This window comes from Phlebotomus papatasi, chromosome 1, assembly GCF_024763615.1.
Source record: "Phlebotomus papatasi isolate M1 chromosome 1, Ppap_2.1, whole genome shotgun sequence".
Lineage (NCBI taxonomy): Eukaryota > Metazoa > Arthropoda > Insecta > Diptera > Psychodidae > Phlebotomus > Phlebotomus papatasi.
This window is the reverse complement of record NC_077222.1, coordinates 48,020,401-48,035,217: the sequence shown is the minus strand read 5'-3', so window position 1 is coordinate 48,035,217 and position 14,817 is coordinate 48,020,401.

The window sequence follows — 14,817 nt, the reverse complement described above, 5'->3', positions numbered from 1 at the left end:
TGTACGTTGATAATACAGCTTTACTGAATTTATAAAAATTAATGGCAATGTGCCTTAGTTTTACGGAATGCCAAAAGTCATGAGATATAGCTCTTCGTGAATTATCTTTACGCTCAGTATTTGAGTAAAAACCGCGCTTAATTGCCATTCAACCTGGTTTATAAATTACAAAAAATAAATGACCAGTGACTAGCCCAAATAAGCTTATGGTAGTAGCGATTCTTTAGATTATAGCTCAGGTCAGGAAACATCAAGGGAGGACTGCGAGTCTGAGTTTTTGAGTAAATAAAATTTAAGAGTGTCCCAAAATGGTGGAATGGTGCACACAGAAAAATTTTGACTCTAAATTTAAGAATAAGATCCTGGGAACTTAAATTGGACGTGAATCCCCGAGGCGTTTAAGTTTAGAAGCTCTGAGCGAAAGAAATGAGCTAGAATCCCTGCTCTTTCAAGCTAAGAGATCGGGAACTTAAGTTCAGCATTAGCTGGAAAATGAAAAATGTCTACAAATTTGGAACTAAAACTAAATGATCAAAGAATTTAGAATTAAGGCATTGGCATTCATTGGATGGGATTTGAAATTAAATTCCTGGGTGTTTCTGTTTAAGGATTTTCCATTTTTCTGTGTGTGGATAGAGGTAGAACCGACAATATCAACTTTTAGCCACCCATCGATATTATTAATCTTTGCCGGAAACCGCTCATCGATATCTCTCTCCGTTTTCTCTCTAGAAGTTGTTATACGACGAACGCAACGAACCGTCCACGAAAATCGATTTTTAGCGCATACCGTCGTTGCGGGTGAATTTGCACTCGGGGGGTGACTTTGCACTCTGCTGTTCGTGAGAGTTTGAACAATTCTAGCACTTATTGATAGTATTCGCCGATCCGGTCTACCATGTCAAAGTATATAGGGATATGTTAAGTATCAAGTAAGGTACAATGATCCTCAAAAGGATTCTTGTAGTTTCAGTAATAGTCAATGAAATCCTAGTATAAGTATTTTGTCAAAAAACGACTCCGCGAAAAAGTTATCTGAAGATGCAATTCCAAAATCGATTTCAGAAAAGTAAATTGCTCAAATCTATTCTAAATTTATCTGGCTAGAATAATCCACTTCGATTTTGTTCATTATTTTTAGTAAATTCCTTTTTTTCACTATAGTCTTTCTAAGAACGCATGATTTATATTATAAAAATTGCATATAATGGGCTTTCTTAAGCTTTATTATAGAAGTATTTGGCTAAAAATTATACAATTTTTTTATAACTTAAGATAAAATGATCGAGATCTACAAGAGGGTGTGGTCGCCATCTTGATTTGACGATTCTGTCCGCCATTTTGAATAACTGTGAAAACAAAAACTTATCCGATTGAGCTGAAATTTTAGTATGTTCTGGCTGATGTCAAGACCTTTTCAGAAAATATATAAAATCCGACCCAGGTCAAGCGATTGTCTGGGTACTGGGGCTCTAAGTTCAAAATTTTGACATTTTCATTAATACAGAACTAAGGAGAGCTTCTTTTATCGAAACCATCACAAAAAAGGCAGTATTATCGTTAGGCGATGAGATTTAAATAACAAAGAAAAAGAAAAGTAATGTTTTTCTTTATAACAGCATATTATTTGAAGATCTGAAAAGCTTTTGCAAAGATGAAAAAATAAAATAAATAAATAAATGCACTTTTCATTTATTTTTTTTTAATTATGTAAGAGTAAATAAATATATAAAATAAAAGCTTCAACCATTTCTAATGGTTACTGAGGCATTTCGTTTAGGTTTTAAAATTCAGGATTAGAAAATAAAGTTCGCCAAAATATGAATATTTCAAATTTTTAAACTGTGAGCCTCTGTATCAAGGTAAATACTTGACGTAGACCGGAACATAGATACGTTCTGAAAATGTCTTGAAATCAGCTACAACATACTAAAATTTCAACCCAATCGAACCTGTTTTAGATTTTGACAGTTATTCAAAATGGCGGACAGAAACGTCAAATCAAGATGGCGATCATGTCATCTTGTAGATCTCGTGCATCTTACCCTTAGATGTGAAGATCTTCTTTGTCGTTTATTATCAGAAATTGTTGATTTTTAGTATTTATTAAAAAGTGCAAAGTCACCCGCACCTTATCCCCAGTGCAAGCCTATTTTCTTGATTTTTTTTAAACATAGTAAAATTTTATAAAATTAATGCTAGTGGCACAAAATCCACTTATTAACAACTGAATACAAATAATTTTACTCAAAAACCCCCCTCCCTTCACTTTAACTATCCACTTTTAGAGAGCAAAGTCGAAAAACAGCGAAAAAACGTGCAAAGTCACCCGCAACGACGGTATGATTCATGATCTATGAGTGTCAAAACGCGTAGATCCAAAATTTCTGCTCGATCTGACGACGTCGTATTTCCACCACGGACCACAAAAGCCGAGATTTTAAAAAAAATCTCAGATAACAAACCCAAAATTGAAATGGTTCAGTATTAAAATGCTTTAAAGATTCTCATGGTTTATTCTAAAATTAAAATAACTTTTAAATTTTGTGTTTTTTTTTAATCCGTGACCCCAATTGGAATAAGCGGTTGAAAATTATGATGATGATGATATTATGTTTTCCGTTTCGGCTAGGTTTTAATAAGTTTCTTGCGTTTTAGCTCAAACGATGTTTATCTTTTAGTAGAGTTGTAGGTTTTATAACATTTGACATTTTAAAATTAGATATCTTCCTAACAAAATAAAAATTACACTTTGAAAACGATTTAGAGTAGAGTAGCCTAAATCAGAACCTATTCTAAATTAAGTAAAATTTAATTTATATTTGTATATTATGCTATTTCACAATCCTATTTATTTGATTCTTTGCGCTCCAGATAATTCAATAATAATAAATTCATTTTGATGATAAACAAGATAATAAATTTTAATAAAAATATTTCTACTTAGAGCAGGTTCCGAGTTAAGCTTTTGTAACCTTAATATAGCAAAAATTATCTTAGAATTGAGAAATTTTGTTCTGAAACCAATATATTTAGAGATTATAAAGGTTGTCTTTAACAGAACGCACTCCACGAACTATTATGAAATTGCTCAAGAGAATCTATCTCTCGATATTCTTCTACTGTTTTAATTGATCAACAAAACTACCTCAGACTATTGTTGATGCCCCTCAGCAAAAACATAAATGTGAATGTGTGACGAAGGTTTTAGATATTGTGGGATCGAATATCTCATTACATGGCTAGAGAACAATATAATAATATAATGGAAGAGAAGCACGTGCCTTGATTTTGAAGTCCTTTTGCAACGGTCATGATACAGTTACTCCTTCTCACAGAAACCACCTCTCCGGGCATTAATTGAGAGGCTCTGCAACAATGCGCGTCTGCAACTCACATCATCCATCAATTAAAATTAATAAACATCACTCAAAACGATGGTGCTCAAAATTATGGATGAAATGGTGCATTTAGCCGTCGGAAAAATTATTTTCTCACACATTTATTAGTGTGGAAAAAAAATGATGAGGAAATTTCCATCTTTTCCTGGTTATTTGATTTTTTTTTGTAGAAAGAAAGAATAGAAATGTGTGAAGAATATTTTATTTATTTCATCATAGCAATGTCTCGTGAAATTAGCATCCTTGTGAGTGATTCCGGTGAGAAGAAGGATGACATGGACATTTACATATTTATTACAAAACGTGCTTCAGAATTTTCTTTGCTCTTTTGACACCTTTTTTGCCTCCAGTTTAATATGAAAATACTGGTGGAGGTTTCTACAAATTGACGTTTTTGCATGAATTTTAATCAAATTAACTATATATATAAAATTACCAATATCTGCAATTTCCCATCTCTCTCACTTTAGGATGTTTGTTGTTAGTGTTGCAGATATCGAGGGTAAATGGCATTACTCGCACCCTTCGGACAAAAAAAATCACACAATTTAAGCACTCTATTAAGGAGTCTATTAAAAGTATACACAACAGAGGATGACGGCGTCCCCTCGACCGAGTAATTGGTCCATAATCTTTCTGACAGATTGAAATTTGCTCTCCCCCTTGGCTTCTGTCACAATGCCCGGACTCCCGGGTGGGAGGGAAAATCTCAGTGGCTCTGGGCGAGGGTTGAAGAGGCGCCTCTATAAAGGCGGAAGCCCTGAATGGGAATTCTCAGATGAATACCCTCTCGGGTGAGTGGCGGTTCAACAATAAACACTCGATGGAAAAGTATAATCTGGGGATGGTTAGGTGAGTGGATTGAGGAACCCCCCTCCCCCCCCCCCCTGTTGAAACTCTCTCAATCCATTTTGAGCTGTAGCAAATACAAGTTTTTACATTGGCAAGTATATACAAGATGCTACTATTTGAATTCCAATCATTCGTGAAAGAGAATTTCCTCAGAAGTTTGATAGAAAAATGAAAATCTTGGCATATGTTTTGTCATTTGTTGTTGAAAAGTATAGAAAGTGAGGCAAAAGAAAAATAGACTAAAAATCGGTTGACAAACCGCGTTCAAATGAACTTGACTGTATTTTGAAACAAAATTTACATATGTCAAAATTTGAATTTCGAATGTAACGATTATTTAAAATCTAACTCTTTAAAAATATAATGCAATGCATCAACATTTTTAATTCAAGATTGGGGTAGCCAGCCCTATGCTCTGTGGATTTAAGTACAATTGCAATATTTTTAATGATAGAAAATTCTGGTGGTTTGAAAGAAATTTAAACCTGGGTTCTTTACATCATATAGAGCGGACACTTTATTAATATGAAACAAGTTAAAACCCTTTGCAGCTACCAAACAATTACAATTGTGCTTTTGTGAATGAAATTTTGCAAACACTCCGGTAATGAATCATTCACATTTCCCATGTGATTGATGCATTTTTGGAGGAAATCCCCAGTGCAATTTTCTCTCGCAATTGCATGCAGATTGATGTGCGTTTAATCAATATTCGAGCAATTGTTGTGCGACTTATCGCCGCCTTTTTAACACATGTTCCCAATTGTATTTGCTTCATTTGTTTGCTGCTGGTGATATTGTTGAGCATCGACAATAATATGCAAAAAGCAATTCTATGCACAATCTATCCGTCTTTTTTTTATCCCTGCCTTCACAATACACTCCAAAAAGGCGTCATGAGGTCTTCTCTGGGATGAAATATTCGCTTCTGTCAACAATGGAGAAATGTATGTAGTACAAGAATAAGCAAAAGCAACGTGCGCAATCAAATGGTGGATTTAACAATTGAAGAAGATTTCTCTCGCTCTATTATTTGCTCTTAAAAGCAACCACATTTATATAGCGTTTATGGGGGATGGAAAAATAATTAAACGCAAAATGGCATTCAATTCATCCATAGCTCACCCTCTGGATTATCATAAAACGTTTTGATGTATTTTAATTTGGCGAAAAGTGCACGTAATATTTGAACAATGTATGGAAAAAAGTCAGTTTTAAAAATTTCAAAATTTCATGAAAATTTAAAACTTAATAATAATTGCAATAATATAATTCAACATCAAATAGCGGCACTAGACGTTATCGCAAGAAAGATTGCTAGACATATAGGGTAATGTAGGCATGGTTCGCACAGAGTTAACCTTCAAACGATATGAATTTTCTCTTTGTTTGCAAAGAGCTGTCTTACCATTTCTCATCTCGTCTCATAAACATAATAATTATCTATCTTATGGTTAAGAAATGACGAACTAGCTCTTTGAAAATAAAGAGAAAATTTGCGTTGTTTGAAGGTTCACTATGTGCGAACCATGCCAACATTCCCCTACATTATTATTTTTTTCTTATTTGGGGATAGGGGTTATTATTAATCGTATCGGAATATTTGTTACAATTTAATCATGTTTTTCATATGTTACTGTTGTTCTATCCCGTATTAGATGAATCTGCTATAGTTCGTTTATAGACTCGCCCAGGAGCGTCTTCCCCGCATTGTGGATGCTTCTTCCGTGCTCCAGGAGTTGTTGGGTAGAGCGGGGCATTTTATTACGTGTTATTCCATGTGAAAATGTCTTTTTCTAAATATTCAGTTGTTTGCACCGGGCGGGGGGCTCGAACTCACAAGTGTGAGAGTCGAGTCAGAGATCTCATCCGTTGCCTATTACGCCACTGAGATCCCCGGGATAGGGGTTATCAGTCCCTATCTATGTGTAATTAAATTCAGAAAAGCTCTACTAAATGAATTTTGAATATTTTTAGTGCCAAAAAAATCTGGTGACCTAAAAGGGAATCATACCATGGCCATTTACATAATCGAATAGGTAGTCCACAAGTTTAACCATTGTACGGTCATATAATTAGAAATAGTTTGCTTATTGGATATTTCTTTGAATGAAATTGAATACTAAGTTGTGTATTTGTTATATAAATAAGTTATCGTATTTGTCGTACTAAACTATACAAAAAAAGAAAAATTAAGTTTTCAACAAATTTTACAAATCATGCAAACAGTTCACAGGTTTATGACAATACTCCTTGAATGCTAATAAAAATAGAAAGGTGTAATTTACTTATCTTTTAAAACAATCTCCCAGTATAAATTTATTTTTGATGGTGTTTATTCAGGAAATAGTAGTAAAAAATTACACTTCTTTTTTTTATTATTCTCTTTCTTAATTTCTGCTTAGATCAATTAAAGAGATTTTAAATTGGCTTCCTGAACTTTGTAATAAGTTCACAATTGCTAAGCCTCAATTGTTCAACCTACAAATAGACTATATTTCTGAATAAACCAGAAGAATTTTAGACCTTGTGGGTCTCGTATCAACTCTGACGTACAAGACCACCCAAACAAAAGTTTTTTTTACTAACAAAAATAAAATTAATAAATTAAAACAATTAATCTTTTACATGACTTAAAGTTTTCAATTATGAATCTTTCCACCAGTCAAGTCAAAATCTTTTCAAAATTTATATATTTATGTGTCAGACTTCGTCTCCCGTTTTGGGATAGAGAAAAAATTCTTTCTGACTTTTAAATTTTTAAATTATTTTAATACCTTTAATTTCATTTGCAAAACTGTCTTTCTAACTTGATAGATCATTTCTCCTTCACATGGTCTGAAATGAAGTGACTCAGATTAAGTTTAAATGGAATTTTGTACGAGATAACTGGTAGAGGTTATGGCTAAATTCATCATTATAGTCAGAAAGTCTTCAAATCAATTGGACAGTAACCAGTTTTGTCTCTTTATGTTCCTAAATTTGATCACAGAACTTAAATCTAAGGTTTTATGAAAGGTTATATTGTCAGTTATAGTATACACATAAAGAATATTTCGTAAAATTGTTCGTAAATGTTTGTGAGTTCCTATTGGGGCTTACGAAATGCTCGTAAATCATTTAACCCACAAAACAAGTTTGTAAAAGTTTATAATTTTTCCACAAAAATTGTTCGTATAATGATCGTTTGTCTAGCATTTTTTGTACTTTTACAAACATTTGTTCGTAAATATTCGTAGAAAATACAAAAAAAAAAGTTCGTAAAATTTTGCCATTTGTTCGTAAATTTTTGCCAGACAAACAAAAATCTACGAACAAATGTTTGTAAAAGAACAAAAAATGCTTGTCAAGGTATCATGTAACGAACTATCTTTGTAAAAAAGTACAAATTTTTACGAATTTGTGGGTTAGACGATTTACAAGCATTTCGTAATTTTCCAGTAGTAATTTACAAACACTTACGAACAATTTTACAAAATATTTTTTTCAGTGTATTTAAAATTATTAATAATTTTTTTCACGTTATTCACGAATTCAGAAATATTCCTAATGAAACATTGAAATTTTCAAAACTTAATATTGCTCTCTCGGGGGAATATTCTGTAAATATAGGGGAGTTTGGTGAACAATTTTAGCCAGTGGTTGAGCTATCATCACACCCTTTTGAGCCTCCACCTCTGCAAAAATTCCACCAAGAGAGTAATATGTTTGAAATGTGCTTCACAAAAGCACTCATTGTGGGTTTCGTTGCTCTTCGTTCTGATTGCTTTGTGATCTTTTAGTATTTTCTCAGTGTACAATTTTGATGCCAAAGGGAGCATTTTCGCTTATTAATTTTCATGTAACTTTTGGCAAAAAGGGAATTTGTTCTTATACATACTCTCCCAATTTCCTTCCCCTCTACACATTCTGCGTGTGGTTTGATGTTTGCAAAAAAAAAGATCACAAATATATTCAATCACATTTCCATGTTGTGCAAAAAAAATATACGAAAAGCATAGACTAAAGAGGAAAGCCCTGCAGAGGCATTTTGGCAAGAGAACATGAAAGATTGCGAAATATTACTTATGGTATTCCATCCTTGTTAATTTTCCACATTTACAACACATTTGGTGGAACATTAAAAAGTTATATATTTCGTGATTGCGTTTCATTGGTGGTCTCACGTGAAATGGCAATTTGTCAAGAGGAATTAAATTTCACTCACTTAACTAAATGAAAGTAATTAAAATGGAAACAAGTTTGAGGGGGTGTCTCAATGGTAAAAAGAATTTGTTGTGTGAAGGGGAAATTAGGAATTTCCTCACCAAATTGCGTACACTATCTTCATGATGAAAATGTTATCCGATTGAGTGAAATGGTTTGATCCTCAATCCACATAAAAAAAAACTCACAGAAAAAGGTTCTTTTTTTTATTTCGTGGACAATCCCATATAGAAAATCACCCCAAAAAGAGAAAGTTGGAAAAGGGAGAAGGGAAAAGTCAGGAGATTTGAGGAGAAAAATGTGAAAATTGAAGGGGAGTATCTTCAGCAGCTCATAACCATTCTCTAATGTTTTCAATTATAATTGCAAAAACACCCAACTTTATACCCAAAAGGTATGACATTTATTGCATCATTTTCGACTGTACTATCGTACCCTCATTTTCACTCTCTTTTCAACTCGCAAAAGTGCACTTTGGAGTTGCTGGAAAAGTTGTACAATACTGTTTTTCCTAAATGGAATAACTAGCATTATCATTAAGGATAAAAGTGGGCAAAATTCATTATTTCAGCATAACTTTTCGTGTGAGTTTTTCTCTTATCAAAAAATATATATATGCAAATGAAATAACCCAAGCTTTATTTTCTTTTTCATAAGTCCACGCAATTTGTAGTTCTAACACAATGAATAAATTTTCTGCGGATTTCTTAAAATTGTCATTTAAGGGAAAGTTGGGCACCCTTGAAATAGGGTACATTTGATATCGGACTTTTTTCTCAAAAAAAAAATAATGCTTATCAATTTAATTTATCTTCTCAATTGTTTTATGAAGCTAAAATATATGTATCATGGTAAGGTCCAGTTCTATTTAAAAATAGGAGAGAAAAGCTCAATTTCAAAGATACCCCATTTGAAAAGTCCCCCACTTCTCCCTACTATAATAATCCTTTCGAAATTTCCAGTCTTATGAATAGGCTCAAACTTTGCCAAAGTTATACTTCCCAAATCTAGAATAACGTGGCTAAAATTTTTCTATACAGGCCGGACCACTTTTTAAAATTTAAAAATTCACAACCTTCAGATTATAAAAAAACAAATATTTTTATTTACAGTTCATTCGTCCATTTCCTATATAAAAAACTTACAACTTGAAATTTTTGATAAGGTCTTCAACACTAAATCTACTGACCGTTTTTGGTGGTTTTTGCCAGCGCGCTCGGTCAAATGACAGACCACGGTAGGTAGGATACTCAAGATTTTTTTCTTGAAAAAGAGGAATAATATTAAAATTTCAATATTGAAAAATATATTACAAACATATTTTAAGAAAATCATAAAGTTTGATAGCGATATTGTACCATTTAAATATGTGTTAACCCTCTAACTGTGTTTTCTTTAATATGCGAAAAAAACGTTCTAAAACAATGTTTTCTAACGATTCAATAAAGTCGAAAAAACCATCCATTCTTTGAAAAATTTTTGAAATTCTTTTTGCTTCTAAAATTCAGATTTTTAGTTTTTTCAAATTTTTTAAATAAAATATTCAAAGTAGAATAACATATCTTTCAGTAAAAAATAAATTTATTTTAGTCAGATAACTTTAAATCGGTATTTTTATGGAAATTGGAAGTGAGTTTTTTGCACTAATATTTTTTTGTTGCTTTTTCTCTGACCTGTCACAAAAAACTGGGAATAGCAACAAAACGAGGAGTCAAAATGAGTTCAAACTTTCAAGAGATGTTTATGACTAGGGGAAACTGGGGTACCACCAAACACTTTTGAAAGATGCGATTTTGACTGAATTTCCTAAGAAAACTGTGAATTTTAGAAAAATGTTGCTTACCCCACGTTATAGTCTTAGGTATAGGCTGGATATTAATGTATACAAGGATGATGTGAAGCACTTCAATTTTCCATAAAAAGGAAAATTGTATCACGATGCATTTTTCGCTTTTTTCCAACCACCCGGGGTACCACTAAACACTTTCTGGGGCACCAAAAAACACCTGTTTTTTTTCACCCATTGAAGTTATTTTGGGCATTCACTACAACTCTTAATTATAAAGAAGGTACTGAAAATGTAAATAATTCTCAAAAAAGCATTGCAAAATTTAGAATGAGTGACCAAAATAGCAAAAAACTAAAGCACTGCACACCGAACATATTTTTCAATGGATTTTTCATCATTTTGACAACATTCGACTTCTGACTGAAAAGCAGCGCCACTAAAATCGTGGCAAACACTATACCTAAAGTTCAAATTTTGCGCGCTCTTCTGATTATTTGTAATGAAATCGAGAAGTGATTCGTCAATACTTGATTAAAATCATTTAAGAATCATTAAGAATCATTTAATGTAAAATTGGGTCCTTGAAACTATATTTCTCCTGTTTCTTGAATGAAAATTCCATGAATGGATAAAAATTTCAGAAATCGAACAAAGAGGGAGCTGGAGAGTAAGAAAGATAAGAGGAAAAATTTTGCCATTCAAGCTACGTTCGCGACATCTGCAATTGTGAGAAATTTGCCTGTTTGTTGGTGCCCAAATCTCTGTTTTGTGATGGATTTTATATTCTTTTGAAAAAATGTGAACATTAATTTCTTTAGTAGATACATAAATATTATCCCAAAACATGTAGGAAAGTACTGGTGTAGTGAAATTTGATGTAACTTATTTCAGTTTTATTTTCCAGGTAGATATATAATAATAATAATAATAATGCTGGCACAACATTCCATGAAGAAACTAGGCCTTCCCGCAAGGGGATTTCTAGACATGCATTATTATTTTTTCTTGTACGGGATGAGATTGTCAGTCCTATGCCCGTGGAAACAAATGCAGTGAAGCTCACTGGATGCAATCCGAACACCTTTAACGCCAGAAAAATTCCTGGTGACCTAAAGGGGATTCGAACCCGGGACACTTGCATCATAGAGCGAGTGCTCTACCACTTGACCCATTGAGTGCCCAAGGTAGATATATAAGTGACTATAATTATCAAAATCTCACAATTTTGCGAAAAAAGATTCTTATTTCTAAACTACTTGAACTATGTGGATCATTCTTTCTCTGGACAAGCATCCCTATAGTATCTATGATTTCATGTAAGTCTCATTCTCTGAAATATTATACCTATTTAAAAAATCGCAGTGTTTGGTGGTACCCCTGTTTGGTGGTGCCCCAGTTTCCCCTATAGCACTTTTAAATAAATAAAACCTTTTTTGTCGCTGTAAATGTTATTTTTGTAAAGACCACCTGGAGGCGGTCTTACCCGTTAGAGGGTTAATTTTAAAATGTTTATAAACCGGTCAATTTGACCGGTCTTGGTAGGTTTAGTGTTGAAGCTACGGGTACCTTACAGCTAGCAGAAATAGCAGATAGGTTGGATGAAGACTTTCCTTAAGTGCTACAATAAAAGAAAAGTTCACGAAGAGTAGTTGTGAAAAGTCACCGAGGGCAAATTCACCCGCATCTACGGTATACCAGGCAATCACGCACAGTGGTTTTTATATGAGAAGTTATGAAATTAGGTTAAAATTGAATTGCCATAGCTGATTAGATTAGCTTGGCAATCTTGCTCACTTTCTTTTTAACTGGCCTAGCCCCAATGAAATGTAAAGTATATTGTAAAACCAAAACGTACAACCAGAAAAAGGACATTTCCTCCGTTTAATCCTGAAGGTTGGAGTCAACGCTAAGACGGTGGTGGACGCATTTGGGGTGGAAAACATCAAGAATGAGATGAAATAAATTCAAATTCAATTCAAATTCAAGAATTCAAATTTAATTTGAATATCTTCTAATTTTCAAGGACTTCTAATTCTGAAACAAATATTCTAACATTTTTCGACGTAAAAACACTAAAATATTTGAATTTGCCTTATAGTCTTTTTTACTCTTAGACTTCAATTAAAAAAGTAAAAGCTAGTGATAAGCTTGATAAAAGAACTTAATTAGGAATAAATTTCATTGCATATTTGGTTTATGGAAAAATTCGATATAAATTTATAAAGCTTGATTAAAATGGCTTTTAAATAATAATTTGGTTTAGTTTAGAATAAAGTAATGAAGCCGTAGGAGTAATGCCAACGACGCACCAAAAACAAACTCAAAAATTATTGAAAAGGTGAAAAAAATCGATTTAATCAGGTTTTAGTCAAAGTTATAGATTGACAAAAAACTTTCGAAACTTTCTTTTAAAGTATAATTTTATGAGTTGAACTATTGTCAAGTACGCTAAAATGAGATAAGGTTCAATGACATAAGGTAAAGGCCCTGTAGTCGGCTGGTTCCTCAACTTGACCAGTAGTGGGGTTTATTTAATCAATTTAATCAAATTTGCTATAACATGGTCTAACCCAACCCGACTAATATTATAAGGTCTATTACATTATACATAATGCAAATCAGTGAAAAGTTTAGCAATTCACAATAAAACGTTAATTAAATAATTCCACTGGCCGAGTTAAGGAACCGGCCGACTACACGGCCTTTACCTTACAACTTAAAACTTTCTGATTTCCCTACTGCACTGTTTTAAATGAACAAAAGAAAAATCATGAAGAAATATATTGTTGAATTAGGGCCCAAATACACTTAGGCGTAGTAAAATTTGGCAGTAGGGGGAGGTGGGGCTACTTTGAGCTGTGGGGCTAGATTGTTATACGACTTTTTCGTCTATTTTTAAATGAAGCTGGTTCTTACAAGTATTTTATTTCAATCCACAATTATTTAGTCATTCCAAATTACATCATGTTAAAACCCAGTTTCAATTAGAAATATGCGAAAAAACGTAAAACAATGTAGCCCCACAGCTCAAAGTAGCCCCACCTCCCCCATAATTATTTATCCTAAACTGTCATATATTGAGCGCTTAGCATTATCGATTAGATTTCCTTTACATAAATATCCAGAAATGCATAAACTTTCGCAAAGTTTGTTTCGTTTGCAGCTATTCGGTATTATACTGAACACTGAATAAATTGCAAACTATTTCCAAAAGCATATGATCATATAAACTACATAATCTGCTGAAAAGCCATATTTGTCCGTTTGAACCTTCTACATACATACACAAAAATAATAGTTATTCAATAAATCTCATATTTTATCGCTGTGATTTTCCTGCTCGTTTATTATAAAGCTTAAAGGGGTTGGCCTCTATTTCATAGGTTTCCGGATACCATTGTTGCTACTCATACGCCATTTATTGTGTACATGAGAGAATCTGTAATATATTTCCTGCATGGGAAAGCCCAATAACATACTGGACATTGTTTAAAAGAATTGAAATAAAAATGCATTTAACATACGGTTTATATGCCCTCTGGCTACAAAAATTCATGTGGCGTTAAATGCTCTACAATTTATTCAATGGGAAATCACTAGTTCTCTCTGTAATAATATATGTGAGTTTATTATTTATTTTTTCAAAAAATAAATCTCCAAGAGAAAAAAAACAAGCTCAAGTTGCAATTCAATAAAAATTCAGTATGTCTGAGTGTCAAAGAGAAATACAATTATTGTAACACCTCCAGTCGTTAGTTTCTGATTACAGAGTCGTATATAAATTCTCTACTAGAGTGAAATATCAATTTTAAATTAAATTATCGTGTTAAATGGAGATACTTGACAGGGGAACAAAACAACAAGTCTCTAAATCCTGTCTGCAGGATTTTTTTTATAACTAAACTCACACTTCATAATATAACAATATTCAGTATATAATAGTCACAAACATTTATCCTATTGTGCATGCAATTTGAAACTTGAGTTTATTTCCTATTATACCCCATGTTTAGCGCCATTATACAAGTCCAAAGTGATGCTTAAAAATCTTCGTATCTTGTATGCGTTCAAATTGTCCTTCTTCTGCTACGATGAAGATGACATGGAGAGAGAAATGAGAGATGAAGATCCTTCACCTCAAAAGACAAAAAATAATGTTTTCTTTTAGAAATAAAAAAAAAGAAAACCACCCGAAACACCCTATCAGGATAATTTTGAGGGACAATGTATTGCAATATAGAGTCACAAATCAGCTTATAAATAAAAAGACTTAAGATTTGGCACATTTCACCTCTCGACTAAGCTCCCCACACCATTGCCTTTTGTAACATAATACGAGTGGAGTAGAGAGATGATAAATAAAATAAAAGGAGACACATGGCGAATTATTTTAATTTACCGCCACATGAAAGTGGATTTTCTGTTCTATTAGCAAGCATTTATGACTGTACAATTTATATGCCATCAAGCTATTAAGGGTTGATGGGTTTGTACCCAGGAGGGTGGCAAAATGAACACCCAAGTCACTCCAAGCCACCAACAACAATGTGGGGAGGAAAACAAGTCCCT